Source organism: Quercus robur, chromosome 6 (genome assembly GCF_932294415.1).
Source record: "Quercus robur chromosome 6, dhQueRobu3.1, whole genome shotgun sequence".
NCBI lineage: Eukaryota > Viridiplantae > Streptophyta > Magnoliopsida > Fagales > Fagaceae > Quercus > Quercus robur.
In genome coordinates, this window is record NC_065539.1 from 18,263,920 (window position 1) to 18,281,346 (window position 17,427).

At 37.8% G+C, this 17,427-nt stretch overlaps 1 pseudogene; it reads right to left on the reverse strand.

The window, feature by feature from the left end:
- Window positions 1-5,810: 5,810 nt before the first annotated feature.
- LOC126689936 (S-adenosyl-L-methionine:benzoic acid/salicylic acid carboxyl methyltransferase 3-like) overlaps window positions 5,811-17,427 on the reverse strand; it is a 39,841-nt pseudogene continuing 28,224 nt past the window's right edge.

The following is a 17,427-nucleotide window of genomic DNA, read 5'->3' on the forward strand; positions in this document are numbered from 1 at the left end:
TTTGATAATTATGTGGATGAATGTGGTCACTTTATGGCTTTTGCTGCCACAACCAATAAGGTGATTGTGGAGAGTGCTAGTGACAGTGAGGATTCTTCTGATGATGAAGTACCCAAGAAGTTAACCATTCAGGAAGCCTATGACAAGCTATGCACTGAATTTATAAAATTTGAAAAGACTTCTCATCTTTGTAGAAAAGAGTTTAATAAGGTAAAAACTGAAAAAGCTAATCTGTTAGTCAAACTAGATGAGACTACAAGGTTAGTTGAGACTCTTGTTGTGGAGAACACCTTATTAGAAGAGAAGGTCAAGAATCTCAAGGTTGAGCTTAGTCAAGCTAGAACTCAAATAGAGAGGTTGTCTAGTGCAAAGCTTGATGAGGTATTGAGTGCTCAAAAGCCTAGTTCTGATAAGACTAGCTTAGGATATGTTGTTTCCTCTAGACCCTCATCTTCCACGGCTTCAGAATCAAAGACTGTCTTTATGCCCCAATTTGTGAAAGGTGATAAAGGTATGAAATTTAAAACTAATTTATCTAATTTTAAATCCTTTGTTAGACCTCATGTTTGTCACCACTGTGGTGTTTCTGGACACATTCGTTCTAATTGTTTTAAGTTGTATCCTTAAAAGTAAGTGTCCAAACGGTCACAGGTTTCTTCTCAAAGACATATACCTTTGTTTGGAGAGTTATTAAAAGTTTTGAACTTTTTAACTCAATTTTAGGAGAATTTTAATTCTTCTTTGTCCTTTAGTAGACATATTAGGACACGTGCTTTTTCATCTTCATAGCTAAAGTAGGTGAGAAAGGAGCCTAAGACTTAATTGTCTTTTCTATTTTTTCTCTACTTTAATTCTTTCTATCTATAATATGACTCTCTTTACTTGATTTCTTATCTGTTTTTGGAATCATGCTTTCATGCATCTGCATCTATCTTTATACTTTCATGTTGTTTGTCTGTTTTTGTTTGGTTATTTAGTTTTTATTTTGTTTTGTTTAAAAAAAAGAAGAAGAAAAAAATTTAAAAAAAATACAAAAATAGCGTGTGTTTGTGTACATTGGTACTTGTGTACATTGGATGGCCATTGAAACAAAATTTTCTAAACTTTATATCTTTTGTAACTTAGATGAGCATCTTTATGCACAACTAAGCAAGTGAGCTTTGTGACTTGTGTTTGTGATGAGTAAAATTAAGTAATCTCTTGTATTTCACACTTGTATCACTCTTTTTTGACGAGAAGGAATAGAAAATCCTAATAGAAAGGCATAAATAACTATCTCACACCATTGCCCGCCAATTATGAAATGAAATCTGTATGCTTCGGCATAGCTAAAGTGCAATGTCAAAAACTTTACATCATTGGGTATTTCTTGTCTCTCTCTCTTATATACCCATGCATGATATGCTTAACAAAAGAAAATATGCAAAGAAAAATAAAAAGCAGAAAGAATCAAAATGCTTTATATATGTTCGCAAGCATGTCTTCTAAGAGATGTGAGAGTTATAAGATGTACCTTGAAGGTGATAGTCCCCATCAAGTAGTTATGATTGTGTGTGAGTTAAAGTGATTTTCTCATATTTATGCAATATTGCGATGTTTTTCACACACAACACGCAATATTCTTTGCTACTTTTGATATATGTGTAGGTATAGTGTGATTTAGCCATCACAAGGAATACATGTGTTAATGTATGCTCACTAAACTATCTTAACTTGTTTTTGAAATATAAAATTGGTTAGACTTTTTTAGTGTGTGTGTTTTGGATATTGAATGCTTTGCATTTTTCTTATTGATAGATGTTTTTGAGAGCTTAAAATGTTGATTGGATCATTGGTTGAGTAGCATGCTTAATTGCATTCATGTCTGTGTTTTTCTCTTCTTTGAAAAACAGTTTTTGAACATCTTGACACCTCTTGATAGATTGCTATCTATCAAGCCCCTTTTTCTTCTTATCTCGATAGAAGTTAACGCAATCTTGATCCATCGAGCTTTCTGGACTTTGTCTCGATAGCTTCACGACAGATTCTCGATCTATCGAGAAACTTTCTATCTGCTTGAAAGCTTCTCGATTTGTCGAGATTCTCTTGCATGCATTGTTTTTTAAATGTTTTGCATCTTTCTTTTATCTTGTCATCCATAGCATCTTGTTTCATTACATTCATGCATTTATATGGATTCTTGGTACCCCTTTGATCATCTTTGATCATGTTTCTCGGGTGAAGCTTTATAGCTTCTTGTACCCTTTGTCAATCATGACAAAAAGGGGGAGAAAATGTGGTTTCTTTTTAAGATTCTACATGTTTGGGGGAGAAATACATGACCTTGTAAAGGAGAGATGTGTTTCATCTTGTTAGGGGGAGTGTTTACCTCCTTGTTGTTTTAGGAGCTTCTTTTAGATTCTTATACATCGGTCTTCTGACCATGTTTACATACATTGTACTTATCTTTGATATATATATATATATATATATATATATGATGTATGTCTTTTTTACCTATCACATCATGTGTTTTTTTTTTCCTCTTTATACACATGCTTCTTATTAATTGTATGCAATTTTTTATATTTCTGTTTCACACTAAGATGCCGTAATGAGTTTTGTTTAAAGTGTTTCAGAAATATAGGTTGTCAAAGTCTTTCTTGCCATGAACTTTCTTCTTACAAAGTTTTTCAAGAGTTTATGTTAGGATTAGATTTTATTGTATTCAGCAAGTGAGTATGAGTTGAGTGATTTGACTTCTCTCATATGTTAATTTGTTTGTTGTGGTTTTATCACGAATTGCCAAAGGGGAAGATTATTAGGACATATGTGAATCATGTTAGGAACATATGTCATTTAGAATTGGCTAATCTTTTGACAAAACGCACTTTACTTGTAATTGGGTAGATCTAGGATGTGTTTAATACTTTAAGAAACATGTTATTCAAGCCAAGTATTAAAGCCATGAAGATTGGAGCAAGAAACAAATGAAGAAAAGATGTTAATTAAAGCTAGACAGATTCTCGACAGCTGCTTGACAGATATATCTATCGAGGTCTTAATAGTTAGCTCGACAGCTGTATCTATCGAGATTTATGAAATCAGAATTTTCAAATCTGATTTTCGACACATGCTGACATGTATGTGTAGGATTTCTTTTCTCACAACCCTAGACATATATAAGGCTTCTTTTAAAGGCTGTCATAGATAAGAATAAAAGGAGAACATATGCAAAAAGTGAACGAGTGCCTTATTCTCTTTGAAAGAAGCTATTGTGTCTTTATGCCTTAGGGTTTTGTAACCAAGTGCTTCTTAATCTTTGTTGTTGATGAAGTGAAGAACTTTACAGCCAACAATCTTCTTCAAGTTGGTGTGTTAGTCACGTACCGAGAGCCGTGCATCATTGGTTAGTCACATATTAGGATCCGAACAAAAAGGGTGGCGTTCATATATTGAAAAGTTCAAAGGTTCTGAAACGATAAAAGGTTTTTGCTGTAAGTTCATCTACATGGATTGTAGAGTCTAGAGACAAATGTTTTGTACTAAATCTGAAACTTCTCTTTATTATAGTGGATTGCTTTTCAGGAAGGTTTCCCCCCAGGTTATTTACTGTGAACCTAGTTTGTTTCATTAATTTTCCTTGGTCATCATATCTTGTTTTATATACTTTTCCACTGTGCATGATATTGATATGATATTGATGTTTGTTTGTTTTAACAAGATTTATTCATAATAAATCTAATTAACAACTTGGGTTTAAAACTTGTTAATTCTATCAACCGGGGAATAAATTTTCCAACAATTTTACACCCTCAAAACATATTTTATCTATTATACTATCTCATTTTACAATCCACCCAACATCCCAATTTCTATTTTTACCTACAACTTTTTAAAATAATATAAACCAATCAATTCTCTCTCTCTCCTTTATCTATTTTTTATTCTCTCTCTTCCTTTCTATCTCTTTACTTTTTCAAGTTTGCTATTGCCTACCAGAGAGTCTTCCTCTCCTTTCCGTGCTCCCAGTAACCAAATCCTTCCCTACCAAAATCAACTAACTAAATCTATACCAAAATCAACAAGAAGCTTAACCCAAAATAAACACAGCAAAATCCCAACAAACCCATTCCAAAATCACCAAAAAAAAAAATTACAACAAACCCAAATAACCCAAAACCACCAAACCTGCCACAGCACCACCATGACAAACCCAGCGCCGCCAACAATCCCCATGAAACTAAAACTCAGCCATCACCAAAACACCGAAAATCAACCCACAAAACCAACCACTAATCCACACCACTGAAACACAAAAATAGCCCCAACCGATTCAAGCCACGCCTCCACTACTCTCTATATCGACCACCACTGGAACTGAGGTCGAGAAATAACTGAAACCCAAAAACCCAATTTCAAACCTGATCTCCACCGTGACCCATAACCCGATCTCCACTATTACTTAAACCAAATCTCCACCGTGAAACCCAGCCAACACTCAAACAACCATCACCGAAACCCACCACCACCAATCCGAACCCATCAACCATTGAAACAACCCACCACTTTAAACCCAATAACCACCGATTCAAACCAACCAAAAACAGCTGAGAAAGAAATAGAGAAGAGAGAAAAAAATCAAATATAGATTGAAGAGGGAAGAGATAGAGAAAGTTGAGAAAAAAACAGAGAAGAGAGGAAAAAGAAATCAAATATAGAATGAAGAGGGGAGAGATAGACAAAGAATTTTGATAGAAAAGTGGGAGAGTCAGTGATAAAAAAGAGGGAGAGTCAGAGAAGAGAGAAGGAAGGGAGTGAGATTAAAATAATGGATTTTAAGTATACAACCCGTGAACAGTAGGTTATATAAGTAGAAACTTAATGTTCACGGGTGGCATAATTTTTACATATGCCAACCTGGATGGAGCATGTTTTTTGGGATTTTGGTTGTAAAATAGCAATTGGGGGGGGGGGGGGGGGTGTTTACACCCCCCAATGCTAGTGCTTTTAAGTCATTCATATTATGAAATGACCTTATTCAATCAGCTATATATAAATATTGGGGAAAGACTCACCGCAAGTTTAAGTATCTCCAGTTTCCTCCCATTTTTAAGTAGATGAGTGACACGTAGAAAAGTAAAAATCTAACGGTTAGAAAAAAAACCATAACTTTCTCATTTTTTTTGTTGCCTCTTTCCTTCACAACAAATCACATAGTCACTGGCAACATAAATCCACCACTGTGACCCATGAAGCTGCCAAGTCTCTGCCACTGCCTCGCCACCATTAAAAGTGATAGCTGTTGCAAGTACAAAACCATAAGTAATTTGAGCCTCCCTTTAGATCTATGAGTTTTCATAAATCCCTTCACAAAGCTAACACCATAGATCCCTCAACCAACCTCCGATATGCAAAACCCAGGAATTTGATCCCCATGTTCCACTTCACGCGCTACCACGTGCCACTCAAATTTTCTTACCACCGATCCACTTGTTTTCGCCCTTAGCCATTGCTTCAATGCGCCATTCACCAACAATGGCCATGGAAAATCTCCACCACTGAGGCGGTTGGATCTATTTATTTTGTGCTTCTGACTTTTCGTCTTTGAAAAATTCCTTTGTTTTGTCAGTGGTTATATTGGGGACAGAGAGAAAGTAGAACGTGATGTCGGAAACTGGAAAGAGAGAGAGAGAGAGAGAGAGAGAGAGAGAAAACTATGGTTGGCGTGTCTTTTTTAAGCCTTTAGATGTTTTATTTTTCCACATGTCACTCATCTACCTAAAAATGGGAGAAAACTAGAGATATTCAAACTGGAGGTGAGCCTTTCCCTAAATATAGAAATCATCATTTTTTTTTGTCACTGAAATTGTCAGACTGATATACTAAGTCTTCTCTTTAGAAATGTGATCATCAATAATTTTGCCATATCTATGAAAAACCATGTCAATTAATGCATCTCCAAAGTGAGTAACAAGCAAGGGTTCAACCACAGCTCTCACATGCTTTGCAACATCGTATCCATCATTACAAAATCCATTAGATGTGTTGAATTCACCATCATAAATGTTCCAGTTGGCTTCAAAAACCTCTAGGCGATCAATAGAGAAATCTCCTCATTTTAAAACTTCAAATTTCAATTCAGAAGGAGATGGTGTGTCAGTAGGAATGTTGAAGGAATCCATTTTATCTTCTTCTGAGTCCCTAAAATGCACATTCTATGCTTTAGCACAATATATAGACTACATGAAAATTTGAGAAGATTAATTTTTTCCTAGTACAAATTGGCTTTTTATAAGTTTGTTTTACTTATTGTTAGGATATATGTGATTCACTTGTTAGGAACATATGTCACTATTTTATGTAATTGGCTTATCCTTTGACAAAATGCACTTTACTTGTATTTGGGTAGATCTAGGATGTGTTTAATACTTCAAAAAACTGTGTTTCAAGATCAAGTGTTGAAGACATGCAAGTTTGTTCAAGATTCAAGTTGAAGAAGTGTTGTTCATTAAAACTCGACAGCTAGCTATCCATCGAGCTTAAGAAGCTGTTCCAGCCCCATGGCTCAACAGCTGCTCGACAACATCTCGACAGACAGGTATCTGTCGAGCTTTATGAAAAACAGAATTCCAGTTCTGTTTTGACTCTAATCCATTGATAGGCCACAAACTAAATGACCCCTTGTGATAGAAATTAATTAATTAATTAGTCAAGTTATTAATTAATCAATTTATCATGCAAAGTGTGGTAGCACAAACAAATCACCAATAAACTAAATACGCAGCGGAAAATAAAAGACACAGTGATTTGTTTACAAATGGGGAAAACCTAACGGCAAAAACCCCACCGGGTGATTTTCAGGTCACCACTCCCGAAACTCCACTATTATCACAACAAGCGGTTACAAGTAAAGGAATCCAAGTACCTTACCAACCTACAGTTGAACCCTTACCCCAATACCCAATTGGACTTGTTTTGTAGTGATAGTTCCCCTTTCAGATGCACTACTCCCAGTACGTGACTAACCAATTGCGCGGATCCCAGTATGCGACTTCAATCACCAACTAAGAAGGTTGTTGGTTGCAAAGTTCTTCAATTCATCCACACGATGAAGATCAAGAAGATGCTTGGTCACAAAACCCTATGGTGCACATATATAGCAACTTCTTCAAGAGAAAAAGATGAATTAGGGCAAGAACTTCGTCTCCGGTCACAATTTGCTTGAATAGAGTTTGCTCAAAGCTTGTGCAACTTGTGAACACTTTGACGGCCCTTAAACTGATCCTTTTATATGTCTAGGTTTAGGAGAAAAGAAGGCCCAAAGACACATTCACAGATCCCAAGAAAATCAGATTGAAATTCTGAAAATCTTAAACCTCGACAGATAGCAGGTGTCGAGCAGGTGTCGATCACACCGAATGTAGAACAGCTTCCTTAAACACGCTTGCAATCTCATCCACCGAATGTAGAACAGCTTCCTTAAACACGCTTCCTTAAACATGATCACACCCAAAATTTCAATGAAATCTCATCAGTTTTAAACACACTTGCAATCATTTTTAAAGCATTTTTGATCTTTTTGCTTTTGAATTTTCTTTGCACATTTTTCTATTAAGCATATCATGCATGGGCTTATTAGAGAGAGAAAGGAAATACCCAATGATATTTGGCATTTAAATTTTGCTATACCTAAGCACACAAATGTCATTGACACTGTACTTTTGCTATGCTGAAGCATACAGGTGTCTTATTATGATTGGTGGGCAACAGTGGTGAGATGGTTATTTATGCCTTTCTCTCAGGATTTCTTAGTCATTCCCGTCAAAAAGAGTGATATGCATGTTAAGTTTAAGAGACAACTTAATCGTACTCATCACAAACACGAGCCACAAAGCTTACTTGCTTAGCTATGCATAGAGATGCTCATCTAGGCTACAAATGATACAAAGTTTAGAAGACTTTGTTTCAATGGCCATCCAAGGTACACAAGTACCATTGTACACAAAACACACACTGTTTTTGTACTTTTTTTATTTTTCAATTTTTTTTAATTTTTATAAAGAAAAACAAAACAAAGCAAAAACTGAAAAGTAACCAACCAAAAACATGTTAATCAAACAAAGCATAAAAACTATACTGACTCAAAATATGAAAGCAAAACACATAAGTAATGCACAGACAAAAACAAGAAGAGAGAGAGAGAGAAAAGTGACAGAATCACTTGGAGCCCTTTTCCTTCCACACCTTGGAAGAACCTTTCCGTTTAGCAAACCCTTGAATCGGCGGTGAAGGGGAAGAATTAAAACCGTTCAAGTTCGAAAGGAACATAAGGGCTTTGAGAAGATCACTAAGGGGAGCGAGAGAGGATTGAAGCTGATTATGGTTCCCAGATGCTATCAAGTCGTTGCTCTGTTGAGTGGCAAGCCACTTGTAGCAATTTGGTCAAGTATGACCGGCAGCTCCACAATGATGACAGAGATGCTGCTTCTTTTGTTTAGGCTTTTGAGAGTTAGCCTTCTTAACCCTAGGGTTTTTAACATCTTTCTTCTCAAGTTTAGGGGGTGCTCCTAAGATAGATTTACCCTTATCTAAGTTCTCACTAGCTAATTCAGTTTTAATCTCATTGTTCTCAGTTTTAACATTATTAGCAGGAGGAACAAAAACAGTAGTACTAGAAGAAGCAGTGTTAGAGGAAGAAAGACCCTACCCTAAGCTTGTTCGATCTGAAGCTGATTTCTGAATGCTTAGCATCTCATCCAGCTTTGCGCTTGAAGTCCTCTCCAATTGAGCTCTGACTTGAAATAGCTTCGCTTCAAGCTTCTTGGTCTTCTCAGCCAAGAAATTGTTCTCGAATCTCAGTGCTCCAATAGTCTGATTGGCCTCATCAAACTTTGTGGAAAACTCCTCACAGTCAAGTTCCACATCACTGAGCTTCTTGGTGGTTAGCCTATATAATTTCTCATGCTTCTCAGAAAGCTTATATAACTTCTCATAGGCTGTATGGATGTTATCTTGGTCATCCATCTTCTCAAACTTAGATTCCACCTTTTCCTCTTCTTTAACCACATCTTCAACAATCCCATCAATAGGATTGACCGTGGCCGCGAAGGCATTTAAGATTCCATCATCCTCATTGTCAGAATCATCCTCAGGCTCAGTGTCGCCCAAGGTAACAGCAAGTGCCTTGCTCTTCCCAATGCTCTTGAGGTATGTAGGACACTCATGCTTCATGTGATTGAACCCTTGACACCCAAAGCACTTAAGTCCAGAGGGAACAGTGTACTGACCACCTTCCTTAGCATCCTTCTTCCCTTTGTCTTGGCCTTTAAACTGAGAAGAACTGGATTGCCTGCAGTCCTTGTCAAAACCCTTTCCATTGGCGTTCTTCATGAACTTCTTGAACTGCCTGGTGATGTAGGACTTCATCTTGGAATCTTCATCATCAGAAGATTCATCTGTTTCACTGCTCTTGGCCTTCAGTGCCATACTCTTGCTTTTACCTAACTTGTCTATTCTTGTCAACCCTAGCTCGTAGGTCTGCAAGTTTCCAACCAACTGAGTCAGAGGAATCTTGTCAATATCCTTTGATTCCTCTATTGTTGTAATCTTGGCATGAAATCTCTCGGGCAGAGATCTGAGCACTTTCCTCACAATCTTGGGTTTAGGAATGGTTTCCCCAAGATTGAAGGTTGAGTTCACTATGTCCTTTAGCTTGGCATAGAACTCATCGAAAGACTCATCCTCCTCCATCTTTATCTCTTCAAAGCTTGTAGTGAGCCTCTGAAGCTTTGAGTCATTGACAACCTTAGTACCCTCACAGGTTGTTTGGAGAATGATCCAGGCCTCCTTGGCAGTTTCAGTGGAGGATATCTTCTTGAACTACTCATTGGTGACAGCACTGAACAATGCATTCAAAGCTCTACTATTGAAGTTTGCCGCCTTAATCTTGGCATCATCCCAATCAGCTGGCACTTCTGTAGGCTTAGTCCAACCTATCTCCACAGCTTGCCACACTTTTTCATCTAAAGACTGCAAGAAAGCTCTCATGCGTACTTTCCAGTATGCATAGTTAGTGCCATCAAATAAAGGAGGTATGATTAAAGACTGTCCTCTATCCATGACAAACAGGGATCAATGGATCAACACAGCAAAGATTAAACCCTAATCAGAGTGTGCCTGCTCTGATACCACTTGATAGGCCATAAACTAAATGACCCCTTATGATAGAAATTAATTAATTAATTAGCCAAGTTATTAATTAATCAATTTATCATGCAAAGCATGGTAGCACAAAAAAAATCACCAATAAACTAAATACGTAGTGGAAAATAAAAGACACGGTGATTTGTTTACGAATGGGGAAAATCTAACGGCAAAAATCCCACCGGGTGATTTTCAGGTCACCACTCCCGAAACTCCACTATTATCACAACAAGCGGTTACAAGTAAAGGAATCCAAGTACCTTACTAACCTACTGTTGAACCCTTACCCCAATACCCAATTGGACTTGTTCTGTAGTGACAGTTCCCCTTTCAGATGCACGAATCCCAATACGTGACTAACCAATTGCGCGGATTTCAGTACGTGACTTCAATCACCAACTAAGAAGGTTGTTGGTTGCAAAGTTCTTTAGTTCATCCACACGATGAAGATCAAGAAGATGCTTGATCACAAAACCCTACGATGCATATACATAGTAACTTCTTCAAGAGAAAGAGATGAACTAGGGCAAGAACTTCGTCTCCGGTCACAATTTGCTTGAATAGAGTTTGCTCAAAACTTGTGCAACTTGTGAACACTTTGACGGCCCTTAAACTGATCCTTTTATATGTCTATGTTTAGGAGAAAAGAAGGCCCAAAGACACATTCACGGATCCCAAGAAAATCATATTGAAATTTTGAAAATCTTAAACCTTGACAGATAGTAGGTGTCGAGCAAGTGTCGATCACACCGAATGTAGAACAGCTTCCTTAAGCTCGATAGATGCAGCTGTCGACCAGCTGTTGAGATTTAAAGATTTTGCACTCTGAACTTGTTTTCTTGAACAGACTTGAAAGTTTCAATACTTGATCTTGAAACAAGGTTTCTTGAAGTATTTAAAACATCCTAAATCTACCCAAATATAAGTAAAGTGCGTTTTGTCAAAGGATAAGCCAATTACATAAAATCATGACATATGTTCTTAACAAGTGAAACATATATGTCCTAACATCCGTGATTATGTGTTTGGGCTTTCTTTTCTTTTAACCCTAGACATATAAAAGGATTATTTTAAAGGCCATCAAAGTGTACACAAGTTGCACAAGTGTTGAGCAAAGTTTGTTCAAGCAATTTGTAACCGGAGACAAAGTTTTGCCCTAGTTCATCATTCTTGTGAAAAAATTGCTGTGTATGTGCACCGTAAGATTTTGTGACCAAGAATTTTCTTGATCTTCATTGTTGGGATGGACTGAAGAACTTTGCAGCCAACAACCTTCTCTAGTTGGTGATTGAAGTCGCGTACTGGGATCCGTGCATTGGTTAGTCACGTACTTGGGAGTCGTGCATCAAAAGGGGAAATTATCACTACAAAACAAGTCCAATTGAGTATTGGGGTAAGAATTCAACTATAGGTTGGTATAAGGTACTGAGATTCCTTTACTTGTAACTACTTGTTTTGATAATAGTGGAATTTCGGAAGTGGTAACCTGAAAATCACCCGGTGGGGTTTTTGCCGTTAGGTTTTCCCCATTCGTAAACAAATCACTATGTCAAATTTATTTTCTACTGCATAATTAGTTTATTGGTGATTTGTTTGCGCTACCACGTGTTTGCATGTTAATTTGATTAATTAATAAATTTGGCTAATTAATCAATTAATTAATCACAAGGAGGTCAATTCGTTTTTGGCCTATCAAGTGGTATCAAAGCAGGCACACTCTGATTAGGGTTTAATCTTTACTGTGTTGATCCATTGACCCCTATTTGTTATGGATAGAAGACAGTCGTTAATTATACCTCCTTTATTTGATGGCACTAACTATGCATACTGGAAAGTACGCATAAGAGCTTTCTTACAGTCTTTAGATAAGAAAGTGTGGCAAGCTGTGGAGATAGGCTAGACTAAGCCTACAGAAGTGTCGACTGACTAGGATGATGCTAAGATCAAGGCAGCAAACTTCAACAGCAAAGCATTGAATGTCTTATTCAGTGCGGTCATCAATAAGGAGTTCAAGAAGATATCCTCCACTGAAACTGCTAAGGAAGCATGGACCATCCTCCAGACAACCTATGAGGGAACAAAGGCTGTTACCTATGAGGGAACAAAGGCTGTTAAGGATTCAAAGCTTCAGAGGCTCATTACAAGTTTTGAAGAGATTAAGATGGAGGAGGATGAGTCATTCGATGAGTTCTATGCCAAGCTCAAGGACATAGTGAACTCAGCTTTCAATCTTGGGGAAACCATTCCTGAACCCAAGATTGTGAGAAAGGTGCTCAGATCTCTACCAGAGAGATTCCATGCCAAGATTATGACGATCGAGGAATCAAAGGACATTGACAAGATTCCTTTGACAGAGCTGGTTGGAAATTTGCAGACTTACGAGCTAGGGTTAACAAGGATTGGTAAGTCAGGCAAGAGCAAAAGCATGACTTTGAAGGCCAAGAGCAATGACATAGATGAGTCTTCAGACGATGAAGATTCTAAGATGAAGTCTTACATCACCAGGCAATTCAAGAAGTTCATGAAGAATGCCAATGGGAAGGGCTTCGACAAGAACCGTAGGCAATCCAATTCTTCTCAGTTCAAGATCCAAGACAAAGGGAAGAAGGATGCAAGGGATGGCGGTCAATACACTGTTCTCGCAGGACCTAAGTGCTTTGGGTGTCAAGGCTTCGGTCACATGAAACAAGAGTGTCCTACATATCTCAAGAGCATTGGGAAGGAAGAGCAAGGCATTTGCTACTATCTTGAGTGACACTGAGCTTGAGGATGATTCCGACAATGAGGATGACGAAATCTTGAATGCCTTCACTACCACTGTCAATCCTACTGATGGGATTGTTGAAGACGTGGATGAAGAAGAGGAATTGGTAGAGTCCAAGTTTGAGAAGATGGATGATCAGGATTACATCCATACAGCCTATGAGAACTTGTACAAGCTTTCTGAGAAGCATGAGAAACTATATAGGCTAACCACCAAGAAGCTTAATGATGTGGAACTTGACCGTGAGGAGCTTTCCACAAAGTTTGATGAAGCTAATCAGATTATTGGAGCACTGAGGTTCGAGAATAATTTCCTAGCTGAGAAGACTAAGAAACTTGAAGCAGAGCTGTTTCAAGTCAGAGCTCAATTGGAGAGGACTTCAAGTGCAAAGCTTGATGAGATGCTCAGTCTTCAGAAATTTGCTTCTGATCGAACAGGTCTAGGGTATGGTTTCTCTTCCTCTAATACTGCTTCTACTAGTACTACTGTTTTTGTTCCTCCTGCTAATAATGTTAAAACTGAGAACAATGAGATTAAAACTGAATTAGCTAGTGAGAACTTAGATAAGGGTAGTCTATCTTAGGAGCATCTCTGTCATCATTGTGGAGCTACCGGTCATACTTGACCAAATTGCTACAAGTGGCATGATAGCATCTAAAAGCTAGAATCAGCTTCAGTCCTCTCTTGCTCCCCTTGGAGATCTTTTCAAAGCTCTCATGTTCCTTTCAAACTTGAACGGTTTAAATTCTTTCCCCTCACCGCTAGTTCAAGGGTTTAATCAAAAGAAAGGCTCTTCTAGGGTGCAGAAGGAAAAGGGCTCCAAGTGATTCTATCACTTTTCTCTTTCTCTTTTCTTGTATTTGTGTGTGCATTACTTATGTGTTTTGCTTTCAAGTTTTGAGTCAGTCTAGTTTTTATACTTTGCATTATTTAACATGTTTTTGTTTGTTTTCAGTTTTGTTTATTTTGTTTTTAATATAAAAATAAATAAAAATTGAAAAATCAGAAAAATAAAAAAAACAGTGTGTGTTTTGTGTACATTGGTACTTGTGTACCTTGGATGGCCATTGAAACAAAATTTTCTAAATTTTGTATCTCTTGTAACTTAGATGAGCATCTCTATGCACAACTAAGTAAGTGAGCTTTGTGGCTCGTGTTTGTGATGAGTAAGATTAAGTAACCTCTTGTACTTAACACTTGTATCACTCTTTTTGACGGGAATGACTAGAAAATCCTAAGAGAAAGGCATAAATAATCATCTCACCACTGTTACCCGCCAATCATAATATGACACTTATATGCTTCGGCATAGCAAAAGTGCAGTGTTAATGAGATTTGTGTGCTTCGGCATAGCAAAATTGGAATGCCAAATGCTTACCATCATTGGGTATTTCTTTTCTCTTTCTTATATGCCCATGCATGATTTGCTTAAATAAAAATATGCAAAGAAAATGAAAAGCAAAAAATAAAAAATGCTTTAAATATGATTGCAAGCGTGTATTCTAGGAGATGTGGGAGTTATAAGATGTACCTCGAAGGTGATAGTCCCCATTAAACAATTATAATTGTGTGTGAGTTAAAGTGATTTTCTCATATCTCAAATCGTCATAACATGTATACACTTATACAATCTTGCGATGTTTTTCATACACAACACGCAATATTCTTTGCTACTTTTGATACATGTGTAGGTACAATGTGATTTGACCATCACAAGGTTTTACATGTGTTAATGTATGCTCACTAAACTGTCTTAACTTGTTTTTGAAATATAAAATTGGTTGGACTTGTTGTGTGTGTGTGTGTGTGTGTGTGTGTGTGTGTTTGGGATCATTATGCTTAAATATTTTTTTTGTTGAGAGATGATTTTGAGAGCTTAAAATGTTGATTGGATCTTTGGTTGAGTTGCGTGCTTGATTGCATTCATATTTGTGTTTTTCCCTTCTTGAAAAACGGTTTTTAAGCAATCTTGACACCTCCTCGACACCTTACTATCTGTCGAGTTCTTTAGGTGTTTTCTTATCGCAATCTCGACAGATCGTCGACAACTGGTGGATCAATCGAAAAAGTTCTTGGACCTTCGATAGCTTCTCGACAGTTGGTGAATCGATCGAGCTTCTCTTCTTATGTCTTTGCTATGTTTCTCGACACCTTCTCGACAGCTGTATCTGTTGACATTGTTTTTCTCGACATCTTCCTTGACAGATGGCTCGACTCCTCTCGACACCTCTATCTATCGAGAATTACTGAGGATCTATATATTCGTTCTCCGCGATCCGGTTCTCATTTCTTCGATCTCTCTCGATCTGTCCACACTTGTTCATTTCCCAAACACTCTCTCTTTCACTTCTAACCTCTTCCTCAAGCTTTTTTTCGATATTAATCAAGCTTTTCTTCACTTGGTAAGCTTCGATTCTCTCATTTTCATGCATTTCATTCTTTGAAACCTAAGCTTTTGGGATTTTTGCAAAATTTGGGGTTTTTCAAAATCAAAGAGGTTTTTGTGTAATTTTTGGGATGGGTTTTGATGATTCAATCTTAAAAACTTCATGCATTGCATTCCATGTGCATTATAACTGTATTATCATGCATTTAGATGTGTGCAAATTGATTGTGTGGGATTGGGCTGAGCCCATGATGCAAATTCTTTTGCATATCACATGTTCATGCATTCTCCATGCATACGTACTCTCTTTTCAATATACTTGTTATATTTGATTTGCTTTGGGACTTTTCTGATTGTCATTCTTTCTCTCCCTCACTTTCTGTTTACGTTAGTCGTGTTTATGACACCTAAGCATAAGTCAGCTTCGTCCCAAAACCCTTTGTGTTCTAGGGCATCGTCTTCTTCTGATCCTACTCCTTCTCATATTCGGTTCCATGATGAGGATGGCCGAAAGGACTTCTCAGAGAACTTTTCTCGACAAGGTGTTCATTCGGAACGCCGAGTCATTTTGGCGGACTTCGCTGACACTGACCTTCCCACTGTCATTCATAGTTGGGAATGGAAGTCACTGTGTGACGTCCCGGTCACTTGTCCATCCGTGCTGATCCAGGATTTTTACTCCAACATGCATGGATTTGATTTTTCAGTACCTCTCTTACCTCTCTTTTCTACTCGCGTTCGAGGTACGCACATTGTAGTCACACTGTAGCTTGTTGCGGATGTGCTTCATGTTCCGAGGGTAGAGCATCTTGACTACCCCGGTTGTGAGCGTCTGAGGGCTGTGTCCAAAGACAAGATAATTTCCGCTTTCTGTGAGCGTCCTGCAAATTAGGGTGATCGTTAGTTTACACCATGTAAGGCCTTTGCTAAAGGTCCTAGATTCATGAACATGGTGATGACTTTTGTTTTGCACCCATTCTCTCACTATAAATTTATCACAGAGCCTCGTGCTCGATTTTTGCTTTCTTTGTTAGAGCACCTCACTATAGATTTTCCTTCACATTTTATTATTTCTATCTTAGATGTGTATAGGGATTCAGCTACCCGTGATAAGCTCATTTTCCCTTCGGCTATCACTTGGATTCTATGACATTTTTCTGTTCCCTTTCCCCCTTCCGACCATTTTTCTGTCATGTGTGCCATTAACTACGCTACCGTTAAACGTAGCAAGGCACAGTTTAGGTCTCAGCAGTCGAATTCAGCAGCTCCTCCCTTCCGTTCAGTACCGTTTCGTTCTACTCCATCCACATCCGCTCCCTCTTCTTCTTCGGGCGATGTGACTCTAGGAGACATCATGGCGCAGCTGCAGCGCATGGATGCTCGCCTTGATACGCTCTCTACAGAGTTGTATCAGGTGAACGTTCGTATCGATCATATTGCACGGCGACAGGCGACCATGGGTGGTTATGCTCCTGAGGCTTCTCCTCTACTACCTCCTCCAATGGCTTCTAATTTTGAGGATGAGGATGGTGATGACGATGATGCTTCGAATGATGATGATAGAGATGCTAGCTCTACCGATGAGATGTCTACTTGGTACTCTTATCCTTTGTCACTCGTGACAAAAAGGGGAAGTAGTTTTGGATATGAGAGTAGTCATTCTTAGGGGGGGAGTTAGTATAGGACATTTTGTTAGGGGGAGTGTTGATATTTGAGGGATGTAGTGAGGATTAATTGTATCTTTTTCTTTTCTCTATTTTAGATACATTTGTTCTTGTACATGGGTCTTGTGACCCTTTTTGACATAAATTGTACTTATCTTCTTTATATATGTTAATGTATGTTTTTTTCACCTACCCTTACATGTGTTGTTTCTTTTCTCTCTTTATGCACATGCCTCTTATTACGTGTATGCAATCTATTATTTCTGTTTCACACAAAGATGCCTTGATGAGTTTTGTTTAAAGTGTTTCAGAAATACAAGTTGTCAAAGTCTACTTGCCATAAACTCTCTTCTTGCAAAGTTTTTCAAGAGTTTGTGTTAGGATAGATTTTATTGTATTCAACAAGTGAATATGAGTTGAGTGATTTA